The sequence below is a fragment of the Zosterops lateralis genome (genome assembly GCF_965231275.1).
Source record: "Zosterops lateralis genome assembly, chromosome: W".
NCBI lineage: Eukaryota > Metazoa > Chordata > Aves > Passeriformes > Zosteropidae > Zosterops > Zosterops lateralis.
In genome coordinates this window covers 10,434,930-10,457,961 of record NC_139801.1, presented here as the reverse complement: position 1 = coordinate 10,457,961, position 23,032 = coordinate 10,434,930, and the positions used below count along the sequence as shown (strand labels likewise).

Here is a 23,032-nt window from a genome sequence, read left to right as displayed (position 1 = left end):
AGACACAGAAACAGAAAATGCAGAAAAAGCACAGCACTGAGCAACCAGGCTGATAATTTTTCCAGTCTTTGATTCCCATTCCACTGTATAGTACCATTTAGATGTCTTTGCATCAAGGCAAATAAGCTGTTTGCTGTGGTAGCTGAACAGGTTATCAGTACTCACCTCTGTTTTCAGCCTTAACAACTATAACATGAACATAAATTACCCTGTTAAATTCAGAAGGGTGTTTAGCATAACATATACTTTTCTTACTATAAACAGTAAAACAACACATCCAACAAAACAATAAGCACCACTGAACAAAATGCTTACAACTGCTTAAATGCTTACCATCCCTCAGGATCTGCCATAGTTGGAGAGCCCCTTTTCCCAGCAAGGACTTGGAAAGCCTTTTCCAGACAAGGCCTCCAAGTTTACCTTGAAAAGGGGTCCCGCTTTTATAAGACCAAATTTACAAGTCAAAGTAACTTGATTTCATTTTTAGGACAGAAACACCTGGGTTTGATGGCATACTTCCCTGCCAGCCAGGGCCATGGCTTGGACAGAGCCAAGACCTTGGTTGGGAGGGTTTCCCTAACATATCTTAAAAACAAACCTCTATTAATATCTACTTGTCACCATCCACTAATGCAAGCAGGGGTCATGATGGTTCATTAACTGATCTCAGAGTGCAAAAACAACACAGAGGGGATTTCAGTATCAGTCAAAACAAATGCACCTTTATTGAGTGCCAACAGAAAATGCAATAGAAGGATTTGAAAAGAAATAAAGGATAGAGAAAAGAGAAAGAGGTGGTGGGTAATAGCTACCAATGGAGAGACGAAATCCTCGTGGTCTGTGCCAATATGATTCAGTTCCAACCTTAGCACATGCATTAATCATTTCCTCTAAGGATGGATTTTCTTTGGGTAATAAATCTATAGCATTTCTGTGTTGCTTCGCGTATCTGTCTCTCAGGTCAGCTCAGCGTCGGCTGGGCCACCCTGCTAGCTGTGATACGCCCAACAGTACCTTTGCGTGGGTCTTTGGCTCCGCAGTGCTCTTGCCTTAGCTGTCTCGGCCGTGGTTCGAAAAAGAGGGGACACTCCAGGCTCAGGGAGAAAGATTTTATTCGGGTAACTCAGGGGCAGCCCCTGGTTCCAGGCCTGTGCCTCTGGGGAGTGACCCCCGGCCTCGGTTACAGGGGGTTTTTGTTCCCCCAAAATCTCAGGGGTGGACACAAGTTACAAGACCAATCACACAAAGCCAGGTGGGTAAGGTCAAAATGCAATACACAACATTAACAAATCAGGTGAATTTGGGATGTGGTCTTGTGAGACCCACCAATCCCTGTCAGACACCTCTCCTGAAGGTTTTGGGGTCTGGGGTATGCTGGACATGTGGGGGAGAAATACAATGGGATGGGGGGAAATACAATAGGATGATCGAAACCCAGGGCAGAGGATTAGAGTTGTCTTGGCAACTCTTATCAACCTCTGATAAGCACAATCCAAGACAGGAACTTTACCAGGCTAGGGTTAAAGTCCAAATCACATCAAACCTACAACTAAGAAACTTATGATAACATTTCAGCACCCCCACATTTCTGCAGTCCTCGTTTGCATTGTCCCGTGCCAATTGCAATATTAATTCATTTCTTGCATTGCTGTTTGGTATTTGCTTTTCCATAGCATCTTGTAAACATTCTATGAATTGCATATATAATTCCTTGGGGCCTTGTTTTATGCTTGAGTACCTTTGGGTTGGAACAGACACGTTAGCAATTTTCATCAGGGCTCGCATTCCTGTGTCCCTTGCATGTGCTAATATTGAGGTATTTAAATGTGCTTGCAGTTGTGGTCTTTCAATGGGAGGCAATCCCATGAGTTGAGAAATCCCTGCCCCAAAGCATGGGTCTTGCTGTGAAACCTCTGAGTTTTACAATCCCTGCTCCTCTGCATAACGTCTCCAGGTGAATTCAAACATCATATATTGCACTGAAGTACAGAGTAATTTAGCGATTTGCTTTATGTCAAAAGGAGTTAATTTACTGGCAGTTAAAACCCAAAGCATATTTGCAACTGCAGGAGACCCCAGTCCATGTTTAGTTGACAATTAGTGTAGCTTGGAGAGGACTTGCCAATTAAAAGGAATGTCTATCAGGTGCTGTCCCACTACCTCAAAGGACCGGGAATGCTGCAATTGTCCTGCCCCCTTACTGCCAGTCCTCCAATGATAGCGAATGCATGGGCATAGGAATTCAGTCGACCCCCTCAATATCCCCACTTGAAACCGCGATCCATTTTACCTCATTCCAGAAGTTAACCGGGTCGGCAGAGGCTTCCTCTTGAGGGATCGGCAGAAGGGCAGTCGCTCGCGTTCCCTCTGTGGGGGTCTCGCATATCCATCAGTGATATGGGTCGTTCAGGCTGTTCAAGCCTTGGGTGCAGCGAGGTGAGGCCGTGGTGGCAGCGGGAGCGGGCTCCAGCAGTGCGCCGCCGGCACTTCTGAGTTCGGGAGCCTCTCGACTTCCAGGTTCTGGCGCTCTTCCCGGTTCCAGCGGGCGCGGCGGGGGCACCGCCGTGCAGGCGCTTCTGATGCAGTCGCTGCTCGGGCTGCACAAATGCACTCGGCGCCAGCGGTGGGGGGGCTCTGGCTCCAGGGCTGCCGGCTTCTCTTCTGGCCTCCGGCGCCGCAATGCTTCCAAGTTTCCGGGAGGCACGGCGCCGCTGCGAGTGGGCGTGCCAAGCGAAGGCCGGACTATCAGCAGGGCTCCAGCAGTGTACCAGTCAGCTGGACACAGAGGTGGACCAAGCACTTCCATGGCAATGTAGGTCATGGAAGAAATGGGTGAATGGGTCTTGTGGGCACGGCGGTGGCCACCCCAGCCGCTGTGCCAGCGCTGCAGGGGAATCTGTCGCTCGCGGCCAGATGCAAACGCATTCGGCGCCAATGGTGGGGGGACTCTGGTCCCAATAGCGTGGCACGCCAGCACTGCGGGGGTAGGGGGCTCCCCCTCTAGTTGCTCCTTCCCCGTGCCCAGTTCGGCATCTCTTCCCCTGTGGGCTGCTCCCTGTGCTCCACCATGTCACGATGTTTTGGTGGGCTGTACCCGCTGCACGGCAGCTCTGCCATCTTGAGCAATTGGCACAGGCATCTTAGCAGCCGCTTTTGCATTTCTCTCAGCTTTTATGAATTTTAACATATCCATCAATATCGTCCAGGTAGTTAAAACACTTATAGCAATTTTGTCTCCTCTAGAGGCAGAGTCAAAAATCAATTGGCTGACTTGTTCCCAGATTTTAACATTAAAGACTACATCTTTAGTGATTTCTACACCTTTGCTCTTGCAAAACTGTAGTAAAGTCTCTAGAGTCTCTTCATGCTCAACCCCTCCTTTACTTAAGATCAGAGTCCAAATATTCACTATAGCTCTGTCTTCTGCAGAAATTTGACCAGACATGTTCCCAGCAGTGGCTCACCCTTTTTATGTCCTCTTCTAGACAGTCACAGCTCCTCAGCTGTTCGCAGGTCTCTGGCTACTTTCCTCACACAGCTTTCCAGGCTGTTTTTCTCTCACAGATCTGGCTGCTTTTCTTTTGCAGCTCTGGCTGTATTTTCCTTCACAGCTCTTGGCTGTCTCTCTCTGGTGCTCCATCTTCTTTCTTTTCTCGTGGCTTAGTTATCATCATCACGTTGGGGGGTCACCATATCTCTCTGTTGGGGGAGACAGAGAGACGACACAACATCATGTTCATGCAGCAGAGCGTTTAATGGCACGCACAGCTCTTATATAGGCTATTCAAAAAACTCCATGTTCAAACCTGATTGGCTATGATTTGGTTACCACCCAGCTCACTGGCCAATAGCTACCTGCTTGCGTTCTCCTCAGGGATTGGCTGGCATCTGGTCTCTGTAGCCAAATCCCTCCTCTCAGTGAGGCTCACAGTCCAGGTGTTCGCCGTCATAATCCCTGACAATAGTAGGATTGCGAGTTTTGCCATCCAGAATATCTCATGTGCTGTTACGATGCCCTGTTACGAGTGTTACCAAATCCTGGCAACAATGCTGTTGTCAACCAGTTGTCAGAAGCAGAGGGTACTGATCACATGGCTAAAGCTTCTCATGTCACCATAGACACAGATCACAATTAAGTCACAAGATAGCTATTTGCTTTAGATAAGGACTGTGATAACTTGTCAAATCCTTTGTACCTATGTATATCTATTGCAATGTAACTAGCTTCTTTAAAATTAGTGTTAGCTAATCATAATGTAAATGCAAAATATGTGGGAACAACTGTATGGTGAAAACTGTTGAAGTAAGTTAAATATGATTTGCATGCCACCTTTTCCTTCTTAGGTGTTGTCTGTTTGCCTTCTGTATATGTTTATCCTAACTCTATGTTATATAAGCTTGTTTTTAATTTTCCAATAAGCTGTTTCTTCAAGGTGGATGAGCATGTTGTAACTTTAAAAAGCTAGACACTTCAGAGAGTTGCACAGCAAAAGGAGAAGAGGAAGCAGTCATGTTTCAACAAAGGAAATTCTGGCTGGACATAAGGAACAACTCCCTGCCAGGGTGAGGAGTCAAACCCTGGAATGAGCTGCCCAAGGACAGGATAGAATTTTTGGAGATTTCAAAATTTGGCTGGATGAGGCCTTTAGCAATCTTATCTAACTTTGAGGTTAGCCCTGCTTTGGGCAGGTAATTTGTCTCATGACCTCCTGTCATGGTTGGACATGGGCCAAATGCCAGTTACCCATGAAAGTCACTTGCTCACCCTCCCCTGCCACAACTGGGCAGAGGAGAGAGAAAAAGTTAATGAAGGCTTCATGAGTTGAGATAAGCACTGGAAGAAAACATTCCAAGGGCAAAACAGGCTCAACTTAGAAGTACAAAGTAAATTTATAACTAACAAAATCAGAGAATGATAATGAGAAGTAAAATAAGCCCTTAAAAACACCCTTTCTTTCCCCAACCCCTCTCTCCTTCCCACTGACAGCGCAGGGAGACAGGGCCTGGGGGGTTTGGTCAGTTCATCACCTGTTGCTGAATTTCTTAGGGAAAGAAAACATGATTTATATATACAGATATTGAACTACCTTGACTGAGGCCTAACCTGAGGCCTAAATTGGGGCCCAAGGCCTATGACACAGCAAATTTTTTTTAACTAGTTGTGGCGTAGTTAGAATTAGGTATTAAGGTGTTTGGAAAAGATAATAGGGTGTTGAAGGTCACTGAATAGAATTGTTAGCATGCAGGTGTTAGCCACCTTAAGGGTGAACTAAACAATGTATGTTTACATTTTTTCCTCTGCTGTGTGCCAATGAAAATGTGTCTGTATTTGTAAACTATCTGAAAGAATATATAACCTGCCATTTTAGATGAAATAGGGGGACTTCGTAGAATTAACCATATTGGTCGTATCTACAACTGTCTCAGTCCAACCCTCTCTTAAAATTGGGATCCCTGGCTTTTATCACCCAAGATCATCTTCCACTGCTCAGGGAGAGGAGTCCTTCCCCTGCTACACCATGGGGTCCATTCCCATAGAAGACAGTTCTCTGTGAACTTCTCCAGCATGGTTCCAATCTCACAGGCAGACAGTCCTCCCAAAACTGCTGTGGCACGGGTCACTCTTGCATGGGGTGCAGTCCTCCAAGGACAGGCTACTCCAGCCTGGAAGCAGGGGCCCCATCTCTACACTGGGTCTCCCACTGGATCACAGCCTCCTCCAGGCATCCATCTGCTCTGGCATGGGCACCTCCCTCACAGGCTGTGAGTGGATCTCTGCATTACCTGTGGATCACCATAGGCTGCAGGGGGACAGTCTGCTTCACCATGGTCATCACTATGGCCTGCAGAGGAATCTCAGCTCTGGCACCTGGAGTCCCTCCTCCCCCTCCTTCTTCACTGGCCTTGATGTCTGTCCTGGTTTAGGGCAAATTTGGGACAAACCCTCCAAATAGGGTCCCTCCAGAATAGTAAATTCAAGCAGCCCCTCCCCTAGTTGGTCCAGGAAAAAATCTCCTTAAAGAAAAGTGGAAAAAACTATTTATTTAACAAAACCAAGTGCCCATAAGCACAAAAATGGATAGCATGAAACAACAAAACCACTCGCCTCTCTGAAGAGAGATGGCAAAATTGAGAAAGTCCTTGCCGTGGGTGTAGCTTGGCTCTCTCAGTCTCTTATCAGTTCCTCTGGTGCTGGAAAATGTGGAGGCTCAGGCCCTGGTGGGCCATAGGCATGCGATCCGGGTGTCTCTCTTGGGTTTTTCAGTCCAGGGTAGGTTTAAATAGTTCTGAGAAAAAGAAAAAAAACAGTCCAGGGAACATCTCTGCCTCAGCTAGCTAAAAATTTACTAAAAGCGAAGGAGATCTCTGTCCCACTGTCTGTATGTGCTGCAGACAACACAGTCCAGGAGCAGAATGTGGAGGAGTGAGTGCAGTTTCTGAAAACAAACTGCGTGCATCTTCTTTCCCCCCCACACTCTCAGAACCAGTCTTAAAGGTGTAGAATATAATATCCAACATAAACAGAACAGACGATTGGGGATACAAGCATCATAAAATCACCCTAGGACAATGTTTCCATGTTCTTTTCCCTCACATGTTCTCACCTCGTCCTCTTCTCTGGATAGAAAAAACTTGTGTCTCCACTTTGTTTTGATTTTCTTCTCTAAATATGTTATCACAGAGGCGTTACCATCACCTCTAATTGGCCCAGCTTTGGCCAGCAGGATGCCCATCTTCAGAGCCATCAGGGATTGGCTCTACTGGACATGGTGGAAGCTTCTATCAGCTTCTCACAGAAGCCACCTCTGTGGCTCCCCGCTACCAAAAACCAGTCAGTGCAAAACATCACACCAATTCAGCACTATAAGTCTGGTCAAGTTCAGTACGGAGAACTTTTACAAGCACAGATTCACAAACAATGCAGTTTACCAGTTCCGTGCTATAGGTCTGATCCCATTCAATGAGGACTTGCACAATCCAGATTCACAAATAGTACAGTTTATTGAAGCAGCAGGAAAGGAAGTTTAGGATTGCCAGTGATAAATGTGGTAACTACAGAGTGTTAATATGTGTTACGACAGAAAGCATAGGAACACAAATCTATGACATATATATATTTTTATATATATGTATATATAAATGAATATTCCCAGGTGTGCTTCAATGCAATGTGAGGTGCAAACCCATAAAGGTGTCCCTTCAGCAGAGGAGGAGTGACTCTGTGCTGGAGTCTTTTATCTACCTCAGCCACCACGGCACTGTGCTGAGAGTGGGACACGTCTCCCTGAGTGAGCGACGAGAGACGGCTTAGAGCTTCTTGCTCTACAGCATGAAGGTCTTTAGATCGGTGCAGGTTGGGGACAAGGAATGAGAGGGAGGTCTTCTGTTTGTAATCCAGAAGGGTTTATTCTTCTGAACAGTCAGTAACAGAGAGGACTCAGAATACAGTCTGCAACAGCTTATAAACGGGGGATGTCCCAGGGGCAGGTATCAAATTCTAACCAATAGGGAAAGGATGTTGGAGGAGAACAAGGAGGAGTTTCATACTTCAGGAACCAATGGGAAAACAGTGGAAGGAGAACAGGTCACATGGGACAATGGGGCGTCATGGATTAGGGGAATTACCGGGAGGAGTTTAGGCAGGGGTTGGCCCAAGGGAAGGATTGACTTAGAACATTCAGGAAAAAGGGGTTGGGTTAGGTGCAACTGACAGCTCAGGGGGTAGAAATAACTTTTGGGACAAAACCATAAATTCAGGGAAATGGGGATACAGAACAGTTCATTGATAATGAAACTTAAACAAACCACAACAGAGGAGACACACAGTTCATTGACCCATTCCAAGCAGGCAGAGGTGTTTTCCCTCTTTCTGCCCTCAAGCTCCCCTTCTGTGCTATAAATTTTTGTCCCTTCCTGATAGAATGGAATAATCACATCTTATAGGTGGGGTTTGATGACTTTGGTCATACATGTATTATGTTTCACGTTTTTCCTCATTTGAATCCCAAGGACTGTGAAAAGCAATATGTAAACAGAACCTAATCAGGGTCTCAGTTACTTTCGGTCAGAATTTGTAGTTGACAAAAAAGATAGAATAAACACTTTGATCCTCCTCCATGCACTGAGGCAGCAGTAAAGGCTGTCTGACCTACACCAGATAGTCTCTTTGTGCATCTTTATCTCTTAAAGAACAAGATTTACAGCAAGGCTTGTTTTGCATGGTGAAGGAGAATGAGGCCAATGGCTGGTGCGGAGACCTGAGTGCTCTTCTGTGCCTCACTGAAACAACATTGGGCCTTGAGACCTTCGCTTCACTCCATACATCCTTCAGTTGTGTAGTCCTGCTATTTTTCCAGTGGGTAGAGTCAGAGACACAGACACAGACACCAAGTTAAGGAATAGTGTAAGTTACTATAACACAAAACTGCAAAGAATCACAAAAGGATAAGCTAAGTAATGCATATAATCATTAATACAAAAGAATGCCTATAGTGATTAAGAAAGATACATCACCAGTTACCCTAATACTTTACCATCATCCAGGTCTGCAAAACATCAGCTGTGGGGGAAGCTGTCACAGTGAAGGACTGGAGAACTATGCCCAGTAATTGGGAAATCCTTAGCCTTGCATCCACCTTTGCAAGCCACAAGGCTCCCCCACTTTGCTGTGACAGTAGCCCAGCTTTTATACTGTTAAACAAACAAGCTGACATAATTTCTAATTTCATTCTCCTGTTGGCTTTCTCCCAAAGTCTGGCCAGGGCTCAAGGAGGAACCAAGGGAGTTGTCTTTGATCCTATCCTCCCTTAATTAGGTCAGATGTGGCCTTATCCAGTTTCTAGATACAGAAAGGTAAATACAATTTTTGCCAATAAATGAACATATATAACAATACTTGGTTAATGAGCGAATATATTTAACATTTGGTTGGAAGGTTCATCTAGAGGTCCACTTTGGCTCAGGGCCTGTTCAGGCCTTAGTACTTCAATCCATCCTTTGACCAGGGTTCCAATATCTCCCCCTCCTGTTTGAACTATGAAAACTGCTTTGACAGCTTTGTCAAACTTCTGTCAGATACACTGAAGTAGACAAGGCACAAATACCATGATAACTATGATGACAATCAACACATACATGCTTATTTTCAAAAGTTTTCTCCACAATGGTGTAAGGCTCAGCCAACCAAACAGATCATTTAACCATGATCCTTCTTTGATTCTGAGTTTGGTTATACCTTCTTGTAATTGTTGTATGCTGCTATGTATAGATATCGAATGGTTGGAAAGGTTCATGCAACACATTCCATCAAAGTCTTTATATCCATGTCTATGCACTAAAAGAAAATAAATCCCTGCTCTGTTTTGCAGAGCTGCATGTCTTGCACCTTGAACATCAGTTAACAAATTACTCAATGTGAGAGAAATGGCATGAGATTGCTTACTTAGTTAATAACCTAGTTCATTCAATTGTTTCAAGGCTACCCCTGAAGCAGCTTGAGGCAGGAGAGCTGCTGTAAACCTCCTTCCAAAATCCTAGGCCCTAAAATTATCACAGTCAGGTTTATATTGATCAATGAACTTCTTTCCTCTACGTTTATGTTCTTTTATCATTTTTATGTTAGGTCTTAGAAAAGTAAGTCTCCTAATGCTACATGGACCACCTTCGACATTTGATGGAATGGCAGGTCAAACTCTCTCTACAAATGAGAAAGATCCCTTGTGGCAACTGCAAAGTGATATGGTTGGGTGCTGTGCACAAGACTGAGGTGAAATTGCACCAAGATGTCACATTTTTGTACAAGGTGTGACAACAACCTTCATAACAATTCTTTTGATAGTAGAATCTTAGATTTAGGTATTAGGCCTAAAGGCATCAACTCTTGTTCTTCAATTAAGTTCTGTTCAAGTTAATTACTCAGAGCTATAATTTACATTCCTTTTAAAATATGCCTAATTAGTTGCTATTCTCTAACAAAGATTCTGGTTGACTATCAAGATACAATTTACAGACATAAGTAATACTTTAGTGACAAGGTTATTCATTCTTTTTCCTCAGTCTCATTTGGGTTAGGAACAATAATTCCACTGTCCATGGAGCTGATGCCTTTTTAATTCTAGAATAATGCACCCAAGGTCCTTTGCTGTTCAGCTTTACCACAGTGTATGGGGTTAAAAATACTTGGTAGGGTCCTTTCCACTTCGGTTGGAGAGGTGCTGGGTTTCAGTCCTTGAGGTATACTCAGTCTCCTGGTTGGAATTCATGCACTGGTATGTAAGTCAGTGTTTGCATCAGTCTTCATATCAAGCCATATGGATAACAGCATTTTCCAAATGGACCATTGCGGTAAACAGGGAGATTTAGTTGCTCTGGATCAGTAAAACAATATTCTATAACATCTAGTTATTCTCACATATAACACTTGGTTGCAGGGACATATTCCCATTTCTTTTTCCCAGGTTTCATGATTTAGACAGTATTGTCTTTCCCTGTAGCTATTATTTCAGCTGGTTTGGGAGGGCCATTTGGCATCTGGGCCTATACTTTGGCTCCATTATTAAGACTGATGGATCCAGACCCTTTATCTGAACAACCAGCAGTGATCTGAGGTGGATCTCCTTTTTTCACAATTGTTTCTAAAACTGGCAACATCAATAATTGTGCTACACTGTCATGGGGGTGAATAATCAAATCTTGTTTACTACTGTTTAACAGAATTACTGTAATTTCTCCTTGATAATCTGCATCAATTACTCCTCTCATGACATGAACACTTTTCAAGGCCAGGCTCAAATGAGTGGCTATTAAACTAAAGTGTCCTGGAGGAATCTGAATCCCTATTCCAGTACTGATAACTCATTTGCTTCTGATTTTTCCTAATTAATTCTAATGCATAAAGGTCCAGCCCTGAAGCCTCTGGGGTGGCCCTGTAAGGGGCCATCATACCTGGAACAATTTCCCAGTAAGTCAAAGTCTCACTTACTGTTAATGGTTGTATTTGCAAATTGTGGGTAGTCATGCACATCAAGGGGGTTTCAGTTTTCCCAGTGGGCCTGTTGTTAAGGCTATGTAGAGCATTTGTGAGATGGGTTCTCTATCGGGACAGGTTCCCACCTCCTAAGTTTTTCAACTGCCCTTTTAAAAAACCGTTCATCCGTTCAATCAATCCTGCAGCTTGTGGATAGTATGGTATATGAAAAAAACACTGAATGTTTTGCTGCTCAGCATATTGTTGAAAATTTTTTTTTTGAAAATTAGACCCACTATTGGTTTGAATCAGTGATGAAATTCCATAGTACAAAATCATTAGGTCTGTAGTACAGATGGTACTGTGGTGTGTAGCCTTCTTACAAGGATGGGCAATCAAATATCCAGAATATGTATCTACAGCAGTACAGACATATTTACACCTTTGGTGCTGGGGTAAAGGTCCAATATGATCCATTTGCCAAATGTGTTCTGGCAACTTTCTTCTCCCCAATTGTCCTTTCCCAATATTTGGCACCAGGCATTTATCAATGTATTGGCACATGGGGCACTGGGCAATTATAGTTTTAATCGTATCAAGTGACACTGTTATGCCATGTTCTTGAGCCCACCTGTAAGTAGCTTTTTCTCCAAGATGCCCACACTTTTGGTGCACTCATTTTGACAAGCCTTCATGATCCTCCTTCTGAAGGAATTCCAATCCAGCTTGGGGAATCTTTGCCCAGTTGTCTGCAACAGAGTATATAAAGTCAGTCTAAAGTGTCTGCTTTACTATAAGCATCAACATGAAACACAGTCACCTTGGTTCTTTGTACTATTTCCCAAACATCCTTCCAGTTCCTTTCCCAGACTTCCTTATAATGTATTTTCTAATCTTTGGCTATCCAAGTTGGTAGCCAAGTATCTAACCCATTAGCTATTGAACAAAAATCTATACAAATGGCATTATCCTAGATCTTCCTGGTTTGAAGTCATATAAGCAGCATATAATTCAGCAAATTGGTTGCTTCTCCTGATGCCTTAAGTTTTAGCTTCCATTTTTTTCAGATTCTGTGCTGCCTAGGGGTGTAGTTCTGAGCCTCATATTAAGCATTAGTAAGCTCTCTTTACAGAGTAAGTAGACAAAAATCCTTTCCTGCTGAGGACCAAGGACAATGGTTACAGGTTTTCAGGCCCAAAAGCATAAACAACAGTGGATTGAAGAGACAAAACCAGAAAAATGGGACTTCATAATCTGAAGCTATAATTGGACAATTAACTCCAATATGTAAATGGACCAAAACTTATAAAAGTGTAAGACCTCGTGACTGGTTGTCCATTTTGTGTGTAGCCCTGGCCAGGCTCTTGTACTGCCCAAGGTGTACCCTTAAAGGCCTTTAATAAATACCTACTTTATTCTCTAGTGTGGGGGTGCTGGAATTGTTTTTAGGTTTTTAGTTATAAGTTTGATGTGATTTGGACTTTAACCTTTAACCCTAGCCAGACAAAAGCTCCTGTCCTGGAATGTTCTTATCAGAAGTTGATAAGAGTTTCCAAGACAACCCTAATCCTCTGCCTGGAGTTTCGGTCATCCCATTGTCTTTCTCCCTCATCTCAATGCATCTCCCCTCCCCGCCCATCATCTCCCAGGCCCGAAACCTTCAGAGAGGTGTCGGACAGTGATTGGTGGCTCTCCAAGGACCCCACCCCAATTAACCTGATTTGTTAATGTTGTGTATTGCATTTGGCATTAGTCACCTTGCTTTGTTTTCATTGGTCTTGTAACTTGTGCCCACCCCTGAGATTTCTGGTGAACAAAAACCCCTTGAAAACCAGGCCCTGGGTCACTCTCCAGAGGCACAGGCCTGGGACCAGGGACTGCCCCTGTGATCCCCGAATAAAACCTTCTTCCTGAGCCTTAAGAGTGTCCCCTCTTTCAAACCACGGCCGTGACAGCCAAGGCAAAGGTACTGCGGAGCCAAGACCCACGCAAAGGTACGGTTGAGGCGTATCAGAGCTAGCAGGGTGGTCCAGCCGACCGCTGGACCAGCCTGAGAGACAGATACGCGAAGCAACAGATTGGCGCACCAATGCGGGGCCTGCAGACGCCTTTTGGCCTGGCTGTGCCGTGGGGGCTGACACGGAGGCCCGAGGGAACGCTTGGACCCTGTGACCCAGAGACCTTCTGAGAGGATATCGCATTGTCGTGTCCCGAGGTCTTCAGCACTCCACACGCCACTGGGGTTGCTCAAAAGCGCCCCTGGTGGACGAAGGGAACAGCTCCTGCCCAGAGGAGTCCCCTTCAGCTTGTGGTTGCCCCAGCAACGTCTCCAGCGTCCCGAGGGCTGGGTGAGTAATTTTCCTCTAAGGGAGGGGAGGATACCCACCACAGAGGCTTGGAAAAGCCTCAGGGATCTAGCTTGCGCAACGCCTGGGAGGGACGGGACAGGGGGGACCGGGGGTCCACCCTGAGCAGGCCCTTACCCCCAGGAAAGGACGCCTACAGGGATTTGGGGTGGTTTTGCTGGGAAGTGGTGGTGAAAAAAGTAACAGCTAGTCAGAATGGGAAACGGACTGAACACCACCCAGAAAGAGGTTTTTAAAAGTTTAATTGGAGTTTTAATTGTCGCCAAAATTAAATACTCAAAAAAGGAACTGAAAAAATTTATTAGGTATTTGTTTTTGCATTTTCCGAATGTTAATTCGGACCAGGTAAACAGCATTTGGTTCTGGGAAAATGCTTCTAAAAAGTTAGAACAGTTAGCGAAGTCAGGAGATGTCCTAGCTTCAAAATTTGCATTTTGGCCATGGCAGATAAAAGCCGCTTTAAAAGAAATCAGAGGAATGCAAGAGAACAAAGTTGCATCCTCTCAAAGCATTCCCTCAGTCCCTTCCCCCTTCCCCCTGCCCCTGCCTCTCCCGAGTCTCCCAAGCCCCCCCTGTCCCGTCCCTCTGCCTCCCCGAAGTCCCCCAAATCCCCCAAGTCTCCCCTTTCCCCCCCCCCTCCAAGTCTCCCAAGCCCCCTAAGTCCCCAAAAACCCCCCCAGGTAGTCTGAAAAGTGCTCCGGCCCCCCCAGGGGTCCCCCTGTCCGGGCGCTTTAAGAATTCTGGGGTCCCCTCCCCCCTGCAGCCACGGCCGGGCTGCGAGGGGTTCCAGGGGCGGCCGGGCTGCGAGAGGTTCCCGGGGCAGCCTGGCTGGCCACGACGCCCAAACCCCCCCCGCTACCCCCCTGATTTCCCCAGCCAACAAACCCAGAGTCCGTTTTTCATTTGCCAAGGAGGAAAAACAGCCCCCGACATCCCCTGTCGGGATCGGCAGCGAAAACGGCTGTGGAAACCCCCCAAAGGGAGACGCAGAGGGCCCCCCCTCTTCAGAGAACAAAGAAAAGTGCCCCCATAATGGCGGCAGCCACGAGGAGCAGCCATCGTCTCTTTGTTCACTTCCCCACCCCCCTTCTTTTTCCCAGAATCCCTTTCCTCCCCTGTACCCGCCCCTCCTTTCCTCTCAAGGCTTGCCCCCGCCCCTTCCCCCGCCCCTTCCCCCACCCCAGCAGAGCCAGGGGTGGGGTGTGCCCCCCTCCTGCAGTGCGGGCGCCGCCCTGACTCCGCCTCAACCCCTTTTCCCTCCCCCCACTTTTTCGGTGCCGAGCTTTTCCGAGCCGTGCGGTCCTGGGAAAGCCCCGCACCCCCCACATCCCCCCACCGTGCCGGTCCCGCTCCTGGGACCGGGAGGAGATCATGGCGCAGCCCGAATAGCATGGGGCTGCCCCTTGCCGCCCGCTCTCTCTCCGGCGCCGCCGGCGCCGTTCCCGCCGGCGCTCGCTTCCCCCCCTGCTTGCCCGGCTCCTCCTCCCCCGCCGCACGCCGCGACTGCTGCTCCCCCCGCCCTCCCGAATGCCAGCACCGCCGCTGCGTTTCCCGCGTTCCCGGAGTCGCGGCCGGATGGAGCGGACCGCGTGATCCCAGCTCCCTTCCCCGCCCCGCCGTGGCCGCCCCCGATAGCGCCGTGGAGCCCCTTCCCCGCCCCCCGCGGTGCAAGCAAGGCGCCGTCCCTGCCCCAGCCCGCCCCCCCGCAGCCCCCGCGCGGTGTGGACGGAGCTTCTGTTCCTCTCCCACTGCCGTGCGGCGCTGCTCCAACCCTGGCACCACCCCCCCACCAGCCACTGCCGCTGCTGATGGGAGCGTGAAGCCCGCAGCCTCCTTCCACGGCGGGAGTCCCGCCGACCCCACCCGGTGACACGGTTTTCCCGACTGCACCCCCGTTGGGGAACGCTCTTCCGAGCTTCCAGCCACCCCAGCCGCCCGTGCCACAGGCGGACTGGATGCCCCCCCCCAGCCTACAACTGGGGCTCCGAGACATGCTGCAAAGCTGCAACTGCCCCGGAGCCAGCAGCTGATGCTGCGATGGGGGACCCAGCGGGAGGAAGTAAGACGCCGGGGGGCGTGACCCCAGGTGGTGTGCCCACAGTTACTCCAGTGATGTACCGCAGGAGTCGGGGACAGGGAACAACTGTTGCCACCTGGAAAGCATTGTCACAAACCCTGGTCAAGGATCTCATGAAGGCCTTGAAAGAGTATGGAGGAGACAGCCCGTACTTTGAAGGCATGTTGTTTTCTTCCTTTGGTGGGATCACAGTTGTCCCATTCGATTTGAGGCAGATTTTCAAGTGCCTCTCAAGCAAAAGGGAGTTTGAGCTTTGGGAGGTCACTTGGGGAAAACTGCTGAAGGATGCCCTTCCAGACTTGCTGGAAGATCCAACCACTGCCACTGACAATGCAGGCAACCCTATTACCCTAAACCACCTGTTAGGTGAGGGTGATTGGAAAGCAGCCTCAGACCAGGCCACCAACATTCCCCCAAACGTCCTTGAGTTTGTAGCTAATCAAGCTTGAAAAGCCTTTTTAAAAATGCAACCATATGGTCCCTCACAATGTTACTTAGAGATTTTTCAGGAACCACAAGAACCCTATGTCAAGTTTGTGGAGCGACTTGCATCAGCTATGGAACAGCAGTTGGTTGGAGAAGAGGGACAGAAACAAGTGATACAGCAGTTAGCATTCTCCCATGCGAACGAGGAATGCACTGCTGCCATAAATCTCATACCCAGACAACCAGGCTCGACACCTCCTCTCAAGGAGATGCTACAAGCTGTGAGTGCCATCGTCCCACACTGCAGAAAACCAGCCCTGAGAGAGGGGAAATCGCGCCAGAAAATCACCGCTGCTGCCGTGGAAACACCTAAAACACCAGAGCCATGCAAGAACACTCCTGCACGAGCTAACTGCCCGTGTTTTCTTTGTGGAAAAAACGGTCACTGGATCAATCAGTGTCCATTGAAGGGACAATTTGACAATTTTTTAAAACAGGAAAGGGAAAATGAGAGGAGGGAGAACAAAAAGAACACCAGGGTGTCAAAAAACTAAGTAGGGAGCGCGGGACTGCCCAGCGTGAAGACCCCAATCGGGCAGCCCAAATAACCCAAAAAGAAAAAAGGTCATCTAAATCAGATTTGTCTCTCTCTTCACAGGACCTGACAAAACAAGGGAAACCGAGGCACATAGTATTGCCTGAGCCAACAGGATCCTTGACAACAATGGACAGGTATGAGCCCTTTAGGCTCCAGTTGGCAGAGCCTCTTCACCTGCGGGACAGTCAGTGGCAAACAGCCATGGTCTCAAAGGAATCCGGCACGTGGCACATGGTGGAGACAAAATTTGTGGTCATCGGAGACTGTAAGTTCACCCCCTCAGACATAATGATTGCCCCTGGGACAATCACAACTGACCCAGAGCGATTTGTTGTGTGGCTCCGCAGTGAAAACCCACCCACCTTTCTACCAAAAGGGCAAATCATTGCCCAGGCCATCCCAGCAGCGCAAGGGCTTGCAGTAAAAGCAAGTCCAGAGGACAGTGCCACAGAAAGTGGCAGAGGAGAAAGCGACGAAGACACCACTGTCGCTGTGGTAAAAAAGATAGGCTCAGACAGGCCAAAAGATTACTGTAAGCTTTCCATGGGTGGGGAATCCAAACTCCTTAAAGGAGCTTGGGACACAGCCGCTGATGTGACGGTCGTCCCAGAAAGGATGTGGCCATCACATTGGGAACTGCAGGCCATTGTCAAACATGTAAACGGTATTGGAGGTTTGCAATTGGCCAAGCAGTCAAAAAAGGCAGTGACAATTGAAGGGCCAAAAGGGCAATTGGCCACTCTATGCCCTTTTGTTTTGGATCTTGACGAACCTCTGTGGGGAAGAGATTTGATGTCCCAATGGGGGGTCACAATTAACATTCCTGACCCTCCAAAGGTTTTTCGGGCAGTGGTCACTGAGGAGCGGCCTATCCAGAAACTGAATTGGCTGTCAGATGAACCAGTCTGGATTGAATAGTGGCCACTTTCTAAGCAAAAGTTAAAGGCGCTCAATGAGCTTGTGGAAAAACAGCTGAAAAAAGGCCACATTGAAGAGACCACTTCACCATGGAACTCTCCAGTGTTTGTCATTCAGAAAGCAGATAAGACCAGGTGGAGGCTCCTCCATGACCTCCGCAAAATTAATGAGGTAATTGAGGACATGGGATCCCTGCAACCAGGGATGCCCGCCCCAAGCATGCTCCCCGAAAACTGGAGTTTGACTGTCATTGTTATAAAAGACTGTTTTTTCCACATTCCTCTACATCCTGATGATGCCCCACGCTTTGCCTTTTTGGTGCCCACCTTGAACCGAGAGGCTCCGCGAAAGAGGTATCAGTGGAAAGTTCTTCCTCAGGGTTTGAAAAATTCGCATGTGATTTGTCAAAGGTATGTTGCTTCCCTGCTCGCACCTGTGCGTGCAGCAGTGCCCCAAGTAATAATCCATCATTACATCGATGATGTGTTGATTTCCGCACCAACAGACGACCTGTTGGCACATGCACTCGACCTCACAGTGTCTGCACTGGTTTCTGCAGGTTTTGAGCTGCAAGAATCCAAAATTCAAAAGATGCCACCCTGGAAATACCTAGGGCTGGAAATTGGGAAGAGGACTATTGTTCCTCAAAAATTGGAAATCAAGACCCAAATTCAGACCCTTGCAGATGTCCATCAGCTGTGTGGAGCTTTGAATTGGATGAGACCTTGGCTGGGTCTTTCTACTGAAGACCTGGCCCCCCTTTTCAATTTGTTAAAAAGGGAAGTTGAATTGAGTTCACCCAGGGCCCTCACCCCAGAGGCAAAGATTGCACTGGAGAACATTCAACACGCATTGTCGACCAGACAGGCCAACAAATGTAAACCTGACCTGCCATTTCGTTTCATCATCTTAGGAAAGCTGCCACACCTCCATGGGATGATTTTCCAATGGAACAGCAAAACCCTCCAAAAATCAAGGAAGGTCCAAGGCAAAGAAGATCCTCTCTCTATTATAGAGTGGGTCTTTCTGAGCCACCACAGGACCAAAAGTATGACAAAGCCACAAGAATTGATGGCTGACCTGATTCGGAAAGCCAGAGTTCGCCTTAGGGAACTGGCGGGTTGTGACTTTGAATGCATTCACATGCCAATCAAATTAAAATTGGGTCAAATTACAAAAGCAATGTTAGAGCATCTGCTTCAAGAGAACGAAGCACTGCAGTTTGCCCTAGATAACTACCCTGGCCAAATTTCTATTCATCGGCCTGCCCACAAAATTTTCAATTCGGATGCCCAATTTCGATTGGAGTTAAAAAGTGTCCAAAGCAAGGAGCCTCTTAAGGCTCTAACCGTCTTCACTGACGCATCCGGAAAGTCCCACAAATCAGTTATGACTTGGCGGGACCCTCTCACCCGGAGGTGGGAATCAGAGGTTGTTGAGGTGGAAGGATCACCTCAAGTGGCTGAGTTGGCCACAGTCGTTAGAGCATTTGAGACATTCCCTGGACCTTTCAATTTGGTAACAGATTCGAGTTATGTTGCAGGGATAGTTTCTAGAGCAGAACATTCTGTGTTGCAGGAGGTTTCCAACGTCACTCTGTTTAAGTTGCTTTCTAAGCTGATCAAACTGATTTCCCACAGGAAGCAACCCTTTTATGTGATGCACACCAGATCACACACAGAGCTCCCAGGGTTCATAGCAGAGGGAAACAGGAGAGCTGATGCTCTCGCTGCCCCTGTGGAGGTGACCCCTCTGCCAAACCGTTTTGAGCAAGCCAGAATCAGCCATCAGCTTCACCATCAAAACGCGCCAGGTCTGGTCCGGCAGTTTAACTTAACCCGTGACCAGGCCAAAGCGATTGTGACCGGCTGTCCACAATGTCACAGGTGTGCCATCCCATCCATGCCCACAGGCGTGAATCCCTGTGGTTTGTCCAGTTGTGAAGTGTGGCAGACAGACGTCACGCACTTTGCCCCCTTTGGGAGGCAGAAATACGTGCACGTCTCTGTGGACACGTTCTCAGGAGCTGTTTTCGCTTCTGCCCACACAGGGAAGAAGGCTGGGGATGCTATCAAGCATCTCATCCAGGCTTTCTCTGTCCTGGGCATCCCAAGGTCCCTGAAAACAGATAATGGTCCAGCGTACAAGTCCAAGGAATTCTGCAGCTTTCTGCAGCAATGGAGAGTGGAACACAAAACTGGCATCCCACACTCCCCGACAGGTCAGGCGATTGTGGAAAGGACTCATCAGAACTTCAAAAGAGTCCTCAGCCAGCAGCAACCGATCCTCAAAATTGAACCACCATCTGTAAGACTAGCCTGTGCTGTGTTCACTTTGAATTTTCTTAACTGTTCCTTTGAGACCATGAACCCGCCAGTGACAAGGCACTTCCGTGGGAGCTCACAGTTAGAGCCCCGGGAAAGGCCAAAAGTCCTTGTCAAAGATCCAGAAACTTTGAGGATACAGGGTCCTCACGATTTGGTCACCTGGGGGCGTGGGTACGCCTGCGTCTCCACTCCCACCGGTTTGCAGTGGATCCCCTCCAGAAATGTGAGACCCTATGTCCCCAAGACTTCAGAAACAAAAGTATCCCAGGTCACTGTGGCCTCCTGAAGAAGGAGGAAAAAGGAGGAGGAGGAAGCGGGCCCAGAGGCAAGTCCTCCTAGCCCAATTACTCTTCCCTCCTGGGTTTTCTGGCATGAGGAGGAAGCAGAAGAGCTGTTTCCTCCAGCTGAATGTTTTCAGTGGTTGTTTAACTGACCCCTTTTTTCTGAGTTACAGAACCGCGGACCGGGTGATCGGCATGGAAGTCCGCAGCACAGCAGTTTTTGCCCTTGCAGTGCTGCTCAGCTTCCCGTCGATAACCACCCCCTGGATCGTTCCACAGCCCAAAACCAATGGATGGAAAACCCTCGCAAAGAGTCTAGGTCAAGATCACATCTGCCTAGCCTCAGCAGCAGCCCAAGATCCCATGTCCTCCTGCCTGGTAGGAATCCCTGTGAAAGAGGAGGAGTTTCCATTCTCACTCCTCCAGATACAACAAAAATACAACCGAAAACCTGTTGAAGCTAGCCACTTTACAGAAATTGGTGATGCCCCTTTTGCTTTTGTTATAAATCCCCTTGCTTTTTGGAAAGAGTGGTTGCAAACTCTCCCACGTGCCCCCCAAGAGCCCCAAGAATTAGACCTTCTTGGGTCCTCAAAAGCTCCTTTCTGTGTTCACTTTCGTTACGCCCCCCAAGACGAACACACCAGGTCATTTTATCATTTGTTGCAAATTAAGGATTCTTATATAGCAAAAAACTGGTGCACAAAAATTGCACATGTTACCACTCCTTCCACTGATGCTCACAGTCCCTTTCCCCGTTCCCTGCCCAAAGGTTTTTTCCTCATTTGTGGTGACAGAGCTTTTACAGGCATTCCTGCTCGGCTGATCGGAGGCCCATGCACTTTAGGCAAGTTGAGCCTGTTTACCCCAAACATGACTCAAATCCTCAATTGGCACAGAAAAAATTCCTCTCTCCATGTACCAATCCAGAAAAGAGACCTAACAAGTCTCGACCCAGATTGTAATTCAGAAATCATCCACTGGTCTAGGGCAAAGGCCACAGCCCTGACAGTTTTCTTACCCTGGGTCTCGATAGCAAAATCTATGGGAGAATTAGGCCGTTTAGAATGTTGGGTGGCCAAACAAGCAAATTTAACAACTCAAGCTATAAGTGACCTCCTATCAGACGAACAGATTACCAGGCAGGCAACCCTTCAGAACCGCGCCGCGATTGACTATCTACTTTTACTGAACCAACATTCATGTGAGGAGTTTGAAGGACTGTGTTGCTTCAATCTATCATCTAAGGCAGAGAACGTCAAAAAATCAATCCAGCAGCTGCGAGGAATGGTCGATTCCATCAAGCAAGAAACAGGGGACTGGTTTGATAACCTCTTCAAAGGTGTTGGACTCTCTAACATTGCCAGCTCGTGGGTCAAAACCGGACTGCTGTTTCTGTTCATCATTTTAATTGTAGCCATTGCTTCTGGTTTGGTCAAAAGCCTGATCATGAATGCAATTTTCCCCACTACTACCCCCTCAGTGCATTCCGTGGCACCTGCCATCGAATTCCCACCAGACTCTGACTCCAGCAGCGAGTGCGATTCAGATATCTACACTCCAGAAAAGTAACACAAATAAAAGAAAAAGGGGGAGGTGTGGGGGTGCTGGAATTGTTTTTAGGTTTTTAGTTATAAGTTTGATGTGATTTGGACTTTAACCCTAGCCAGACAAAAGCTCCTGTCCTGGAATGTTCTTATCAGAAGTTGATAAGAGTTTCCAAGACAACCCTAATCCTCTGCCTGGAGTTTCGGTCATCCCATTGTCTTTCTCCCTCATCTCAATGCATCTCCCCTCCCCGCCCATCATCTCCCAGGCCCGAAACCTTCAGAGAGGTGTCGGACAGTGATTGGTGGCTCTCCGAGGACCCCACCCCAATTAACCTGATTTGTTAATGTTGTGTATTGCATTTGGCATTAGTCACCTTGCTTTGTTTTCATTGGTCTTGTAACTTGTGCCCACCCCTGAGATTTCTGGTGAACAAAAACCCCTTGAAAACCAGGCCCTGGGTCACTCTCCAGAGGCACAGGCCTGGGACCAGGGACTGCCCCTGTGATCCCCGAATAAAACCTTCTTCCTGAGCCTTAAGAGTGTCCCCTCTTTCGAACCACGGCCGTGACAGCCAAGGCAAAGGTACTGCGGAGCCAAAAACCCACGCAAAGGTACGGTTGAGGCGTATCAGAGCTAGCATGGTGGTCCAGCCGACCGCTGGTCCGGCCTGAGAGACAGATACGCGAAGCAACACTCTAGCTCTATCCAATCTCTGTTCCAGGTCAGCCTTCCCAAGGCATCACTCCCTTCTCTTGTTTCCAGAAATTTCTCTGAATAGGGGTGATAAGCTACCGCTTTCCAAAACCTCTTTCCTCCTACATATTTAGCTGATCCATTCAACCTGGAGAAGAAAAGGTTCTTGGAAGACCTTATAGCAACCTTGCAGTACCCTACAAGAAGGCTGGAGAGGGACTTTTCACAAGGTGTTATACACCAGTCACTCAAACCTAGGGCTAAACCCAGGTTATTTTGCTCTGGGTAGACTGAAAGGAGAAAATCCCAACCAAATAGTCTCAAGAGGTAAAAACACACAAAAGTTTACTGGTAAACTATAGAAAATTAAGGAACATTGCACAAAAGAGTAAATACAACATAATGTCATGTCCTGGGGTGACTTTTTGATGCTTGTATCCCTAATTGTCTGTTCTGTTTATGCTGTATGTTAAGTTCTGTACCTTTAAGACTAAGTAACCCCTGATAAGTAACAGTTGTGTTAATTAGCCAATACAGCCTTGCCCCTGATGAGTAACAGCTATATCCAATAAGGATGAGTGAGATAAAAGAGGGGGTTAGCTGGTAAGGGGAGGTTCATAATGGAGGAGCAACCTTGAGGAGTGTGAAGTAGAGACTCATGAAGCAGGATCCTGGAGAGAGAGAATCACTGCTGTGAGACTAGTTCCAAGAGCGAAGGGGGAGAAAAAAAATGTGCGGAGTTTGTTTTGATAATAGCATTCACGCCTCTGCATTCCTGCTCTTGGACTGTGCTCGTCTCCTCAGACAAGCAGCGGCACAGAGACCTGGT

General features: G+C 47.5%; 1 long non-coding RNA gene across 1 annotated transcript in view; it reads left to right on the top strand.

Annotated features, from left to right (window-relative positions):
* Positions 1-22,546, top strand: part of LOC310922019 — a 39,448-nt gene extending 16,902 nt beyond the window's left edge. Inside the window, exons 2-3 of the long non-coding RNA XR_014592271.1 lie at positions 16,494-16,567; positions 20,133-22,546. This is a non-coding gene — a long non-coding RNA (uncharacterized lncRNA). The remainder of the gene's footprint in view (positions 1-16,493; positions 16,568-20,132) is intronic.
* Positions 22,547-23,032: the final 486 nt, after the last annotated feature.